The 7,081-nt window shown below is 42.0% G+C and overlaps 1 protein-coding gene across 1 annotated transcript in view; it reads left to right on the top strand.

The window, feature by feature from the left end:
• The first annotated feature begins 535 nt into the window (after positions 1-535).
• The window catches only part of LOC115178712 (uncharacterized), a 361,651-nt gene continuing 355,105 nt past the window's right edge, over positions 536-7,081 (top strand). The window contains exon 1 of the mRNA XM_029739987.1: positions 536-613. The gene's annotated coding sequence lies outside the window, so the exon portion shown is untranslated. The remainder of the gene's footprint in view (positions 614-7,081) is intronic.

Raw genomic sequence — 7,081 nt, 5'->3', positions numbered from 1 at the left:
TCCAGTTTGTTTATGTTTTATTAGTCCAACATTATCGAGGACATTATTATTAAGATGGCAAAGCTAATGTTGTGATTAGCCCAACATTATGAGGACATTATTATTAGGATGGTGCAGTAATGTTGAGATGCCAGTAGGGAGAGCTCTAGTCTAAAACACTGGAACCTTCAGTAGCTGATGAGGAGTGTAAATGTAATTGATTAGCAGAATAGAATGAATGACATCATGGAACTGACCAAATGTAAATGGATCTTTGACCTGTTCCATGTAGAACTCAGAGGGTCTAAGATATTATAAACATTCCATATAGAATAATCAACATATTGTTAACATGGTTCTGTATTTATATAAAAGTGGAAATGGGGGACATTTTGTTCATTTTTGAAATATAGGGCCCACTCTAATACAGTAATCTTCCTTTTCTGACATGCTGTTCTGGTCCTCATGCATGTTAATGTCTTAAAGAGGAAGGAAAGGACAGTTCTATACCAGCTTCTTGTATCCTGACTACTTTAAATATGTGTCAACCACAGAACTGACAGTTACTATCAGTTTCCACACACTGCCAATAAGTTGACTCACTGTACAAGACCTCTCCCCTTCACTTCACTCTGTAAGTACTCTTTACAATATCTTGAAAAATAGTTTTTGGTTTTAAGTCATATACTTGAGGGTAATGTATCATGTTACTTCTTGTCATGTTTTGAGTTGTGTTTTGGTTGTTACATCAGGCCCAGTATTCATAAAGGTTCTCAGTGTAGGAGTGTTGATCTACATAGGGAAGAAATGATTAATCAAGGTAAAAAATGCCCGTGTGCATATGTGTATGATAACAGAATACATTAGACTATATATGGATAACAGGCTACATTAGACTATATATGGACAATAGGCTAAATTAGACTATGTATGGACAACAGGCTACATTTAAGCAATAAGGCCCGAGGAGGTGTGGTATACGGCCAATATACCACGGCTAAGGGCTGTTCTTAAGCATGACGCAATGCGGAGTGCCTGGATACAGCCCTTATCCATGGTATATTGGCTTTAGACTATGTATGGATAATAGCAGTGTTGTAAATCCGGTCACGAGACCACATATTGAGTGTTACTAGTTCTTGTCTCAGAGTTGAATACATTTGTACTTGGTCTTGGCTCAGTCTCACGAGGACATGTCTGTAATAGTAATAGATATTCCAGAGACCAGCGGAATAAAAAACGAATTGTCAGCTTCCATTTATTCAGTCAGCGTATAAAACCGCTTTGGCAGGCTAAATATATACACTCCTTTCTTGAAACATTAGCATCTTAATAGTCTTTATAACTATTATAGACATGTTTGCGCAAGTGGCAAACCTATAGGCCTTCAGTGTGTGACAGGTTCTGAATTCTGAAAGGACAGCATCCGTAATACCAGCGCAGTCATATAATCCCTACTTGTGCGAATCAAAGTGGTGTAGTGTTGGTACACAATTTACCAATTATGTAGTACAATAGAGAAATCATGCACAAAGTAGCCTACACAATAGCCGCCACACAACCTAGTTTCAGTGCGAATATAATCTACAGGCAGCAAGAGCATGCAGCTCTCAACTGGTTTTGAAAATGGAGCAGCTCACAGAAGAATGACTTCGGTAGACGGTAGGGTAGCTATGGCCTAATGTTAGCTAGCTAACATTGAACCTGGTTGGTTAGCTACCTGCAGATTCATGCATGGTAGTAACGTCATGAGTTGTGATAATGGTTCATTGTTTTACCTAGCTAGCTAGCTACATGTCTTAACAATAGACCTCCACTATGCAAGTAACCATTTTGGGTGCGTTCGTAAATTCAGTTTGGTCATCTACTCTGATTTCAGAGCACTCTCGTTTGAGTGTGCCAGAGAGTGCAGAATAACTGATGAATTTACGAATGCTCAACACTCGTTGAATATGGCCGGTGTCAGTAAACATCAGTAAACTCATCGGCCAGAGCGTCCGGTGTGCTCTCTGAACGGGAAACGCTCTGAATTTACGAACAGCCACACTTGCAGTCACCAAACGCTCTGAATAACATAACAGCCTAACCAGCTCTGTTAGTGCGAGTACTGTTCAGTGAGCTGTTCTCTCTCACTTAGATGTCTGGAAGTAGTTAGCAAGTTAGCCTGCGTGCTTGACTGCTGTTGTTAGTACATTCGGATCAACCCTTAAAGAGATGGGTGGAGCTAAAGCTTAAGAGGGTGGTGTGAACGATGCTGAATGGGTGTAGACAAAGAAAGGCTCTCCAATAGTAGTGCCAAAACATTCAAAGGCCATTTTCTCAAAAGTGAGTTTACGAGTTGATCAACTTTCAAAGCAAAATTACTTTCCCATTGTTCCTCACCTGTAGTGTATGATAAATAATTGTGTAGCTCTGAGTTTCTACTTTTATCCAATGTAAAAAAAACACATTTTCTAATGTTGCTACATAATACCGATTTGAGTCGGCCAGTCCACATTTGTGATGCGCATTTGTGACCCGATTCAGGAAAACTAGGCGTATGTCACAAGTCACAACTTCACAGGAGAGCTGTTTGAACGTAAAAATATTTTTTATCAGAATGCGAACATGTGAAATTTCATGTGCCTTAAAATCAAACTTGTATGCCATCTGTAAAATACAAATAAAATTGTTAAATTACGAGCGTAGTTGGTTTAGCCACAGAAAAAGTGAGCAACCTTCCCGCTAGCCATGATTGGCTGAGATAATGAGTGGGCTGGACATGCCAAGAGATGAGTTTGGATTGGTCTGCCATATAGCACGCGTCTGTCTATTGGAGCTGGAAAGTATGTCTAGGTAATCATGTCAAACACAGCTTTTAAAAATTTTATTGCATAGTAAAACTTCATAAACCTAATGTCAAGTTAGTGTACTAACGTTAGTTGGCTGGCTCGCTAGCTAATGTTATGTGTATGCTCTCCACTTTCTGGAGGACCGAGTTTTGAAATCAGTGGAATTCAGTATGATAGCTAAGGAGATGGAGAAAACACCAGTCTGGATTATATCACCAAGCTAAGGGCAAGCATAAGACAGGAGACGCGTCCAACCATAATGTATACTGGTAAGATGTTCTAGCAAGCTACATTTTCAGATATTGCACGTTTCTAAAGAGATGGGTGGGGCTAAGGCTTAAGAGGGTGTGAACAATGCTGAATGGGTGTAGACAAAGAAGGGCTCTTCAATAGTAGTACCAAAACATTGAAAGACGGTTTTCTCTAAAGTGAGTTTACAAGTTGATCAACTTTCAAAGCAGAATTACTTTCCCATTATTTCTTCAAATGCAGTGTATGATATACAATTTTGTAGCTCAGAGTCTCTACTTTTATCCAATGTAAAAAACAGAAATTCAAATGTTGCTACATAAGACTGAATCCAGGTGGTGAGTCACATTTGTCACCATGCCCTGTTCGCATCAGAGCCGTATACATGGATGGGCTTGGGGGGACACATGCCCACCAACTGGGGAGCCAAGCCCTGACAGTCTGAGCCAATCAAATTGATGTGGTTTATGCATTGTTGTGGACTTAGAACATCACATTTCTGTCTTTTTCTGTACAAAAAAATGTGTGATTGAGAGAGTGAAAATCTGAAAAAATCAATAGGAAAACCCATAAAATACCATGGGAAAACATAGGATTTTTCACACAGGGTGCCTTTCAAATGCATTGAGTTGTACAACTGATTAGGTATCCCCTTTTCCTATGCTGGCCGGGCGGGCAGTCTGGGAACTTTTTGACAAAATTTGACTATACCACCTTCTCCAGGCACCTATGCTACTGCATAGGGACAATGGAAAGACAGCAGTTACACACAGCATGATGTTAAAGGAGAAGCAGATGATTAACTCAAATATAATAAGCCAGTTGGTCCCAGTCATAAGAATACAAAAACACAAACATTAAGCATTTCCCAATCGAAATGTACAACTATACTGCTCAAAAAAATAAAGGGAACACTTAAACAACACAATGTAACTCCAAGTCAATCACACTTCTGTGAAATCAAACTGTCCACTTAGGAAGCAACACTGATTAACAATACATTTCACATGTTGTTGTGCAAATGGAATAGACAACAGGTGTAAATTATAGGCAATAAGCAAGACACCCCCAATAAAGGAGTGGTTCTGCAGGTGGAGACCACAGACCACTTCTCAGTTCCTATGCTTCCTGGCTGATGTTTTGGTCACTTTTGAATGCTGGCGGTGCTTTCACTCTAGTGGTAGCATGAGACGGAGTCTACAACCCACACAAGTGGCTCAGGTAGTGCAGCTTATCCAGGATGGCACATCAATGCGAGCTGTGGCAAGAAGGTTTGATGTGTCTGTCAGCGTAGTGTCCAGAGCATGGAGGCGCTACCAGGAGACAGGCCAGTACATCAGGAGACGTGGAGGAGGCCGTAGGAGGGCAACAACCCAGCTAGCAGGACCGCTACCTCCGCCTTTGTGCAAGGAGGAGCAGGAGGAGCACTGCCAGAGCCCTGCAAAATGACCTCCAGCAGGCCACAAATGTGCATGTGTCTGCTCAAACGGTCAGAAACAGACTCCATGAGGGTGGTGTGAGGGCCCGACGTCCACAGGGGGGGTTGTACTTACAGCCCAACACCATGCAGGACGTTTGGCATTTGCCAGAGAACACCAAGATTGGCAAATTCGCCACTGGCGCCCTGTGCTCTTCACAGATGAAATCAGGTTCACACTGAGCACATGTGACAAACGTGACAGAGTCTGGAGACGCCGTGGAGAACGTTCTGCTGCCTGCAACATCCTCCAGCATGACCGGTTTGGCGGTGGGTCAGTCATGGTGTGGGGTGGCATTTCTTTGGGGGGCCGCACAGCCCTCCATGTGCTCGCCAGAGGTAGCCTGACTGCCATTAGGTACCGAGATGAGATCCTCAGACCCCTTGTGAGACCATATGCTGGTGCGGTTGGCCCTGGGTTCCTCCTAATGCAAGACAATGCTAGACCTCATGTGGCTGGAGTGTGTCAGCAGTTCCTGCAAGAGGAAGGCATTGATGCTATGGACTGGCCCGCCCGTTCCCCAGACCTGAATCCAATTGAGCACATCTGGGACATCATGTCTCGCTCCATCCACCAATGCCACGTTGCACCACACTGTCCAGGAGTTGGCGGATGCTTTAGTCCAGGTCTGGGAGGAGATCCCTCAGGAGACCATCCACCACCTCATCAGGACCATGCCCAGGCGTTGTAGGGAGGTCATACAGGCACATGGAGGCCACACACACTACTGAGCCTCATTTTGACTTGTTTTAAGGACATTACATCAAAGTTGGATTAGCCTGTAGTGTGGTTTTCCACTTTAATTTTGAGTGTGACTCCAAATCCAGACCTCCATGGGTTGATAAATTGGATTTCCATTGATTATTTTGGTGTGATTTTGTTGTCAGCACATTCAACTATGTAAAGAAAAAAGTATTTAATAAGATTATTTATTTCATTCAGATCTAGGATGTGTTGTTTAAGTGTTCCCTTTATTTTTTTGAGCAGTGTATTATTTCCCATTGCAAAAACAGTAACCGGTGACTTAAAGATTCAAATAGAACTGACAGCGTTTTAACTACTTTGCAGATATGAAACAATCAGACAATCATATCAGTCAAAAATATCAAATTCCCAGTTCATGCTACAAAACCAACTTTATAAAAGGTTTTTAAAAAATAGGTTATATTTGACTCAACGTTTCATGATGTAAACTAAGGCATTGTTGGCAGAATAGATGGATGCAGTTCAATGCATGATTACTATAATTCACCAATACGTTTCCTAGTAGTCCAAAACATGTTGCTATCAGGTTGTAAATCGCAGCTGGCCTGGTAAATTGTTTGCTGCCTCCATTCAGGATGCACTGTTTCAGTTTCAATATCTCAAAATTCTGGACAAAAACAGACAACTCACTCAATACAATCAAACTAGCAAGGCAATGCCATTGCAGTGGGTGAGTGACAGACTTTTCCCCTCATAGTTTTTCAGTGGCTATACACAGCTAGAGATGCAGGTGTCATTTGGTTAGCTAACAAGAACGTGAACAACTGTTAACCAGTTCACATATCTCTTGTGTTAGCCGGAGTGAATTTGCGATCTACTTTGATTTCAGAGAACTCTCGTCTGAGTGTGCTAGATTCTACGGGATCGGTGTCCCTCCACCGGTACGGTTGAGCTAATGTGCTCTAATGTGATTGGCATGACATTGTAAGTAACAAAAAACATTTCCCAGGACATAGACATGTCTTATATGGGCAGAAAGCTTAACGTCTTGTTAATCTAACTGCACTGTCCAATTTACAGTAGCTATTAGAGTGAAGAAAGACCATGCTATTGTTTGAGGAGAGTGCACAAAAACAAAACTTATACTGGTTTGATACATTCACCTTCGGAGGTAAATAATGTACTTACATTCAGTAATCTTGCTCTGATTTGTCATCCCGAGGGTTCAAGAGATTAAATGTAGCATAGTTTTGTTTCATAATATCAATTTTTATATTCAAATGTAGGAACTGGGTTCTTTGCTTTGGCTCCTCCTCCTGTCCAGCTCAGGAGGAGGAGGCGCCGGCCTTCAAGCTGCTGCTGAACCTACTACGCCCTTCACTTATCAACCCCGGACTTGTCTCGTCAATCCCCACTCTATCACTGTATATATACTCCCTCTGCCATTTTGTCTTTATCGGTCGTTGTAATTGTTACTTGTTATCCTGACAGGAATCTCTCATACTATTTCCTGAGTACTTTACATTTTGCACTTTGGGTTCACCCTGTGCCTATTTGTTTCTGAAGATACAATCATTAAGAGGCTAGAGCGCAGAACAACTGATGAATTTATGAACGCGCAACACCCGCTGAATATGACCAGTGTCAGGAAACATAGGCAAAAAAGTAATAGTTAGTCAAGAATGCTCTAGAAAACATGTAAACAGGCTAACCAGCTCTACTACGGTGAGTAAAATGGTCAGAGTGAGGTGTTCTCTCGTTTGTGTCTGGAAGTAGCTAGCTAGCTTGGGTGCTTGGTTGGGACTAGTATGCATTGGCAGGCAAGCTGCAGAAGGATGA

The sequence above is a fragment of the Salmo trutta genome, chromosome 38 (assembly GCF_901001165.1).
Source record: "Salmo trutta chromosome 38, fSalTru1.1, whole genome shotgun sequence".
Classification (NCBI taxonomy): Eukaryota; Metazoa; Chordata; class Actinopteri; order Salmoniformes; family Salmonidae; genus Salmo; species Salmo trutta.
Note: the sequence above shows the minus strand (reverse complement) of the source record. Positions and strands in the feature narration are given on the sequence as shown.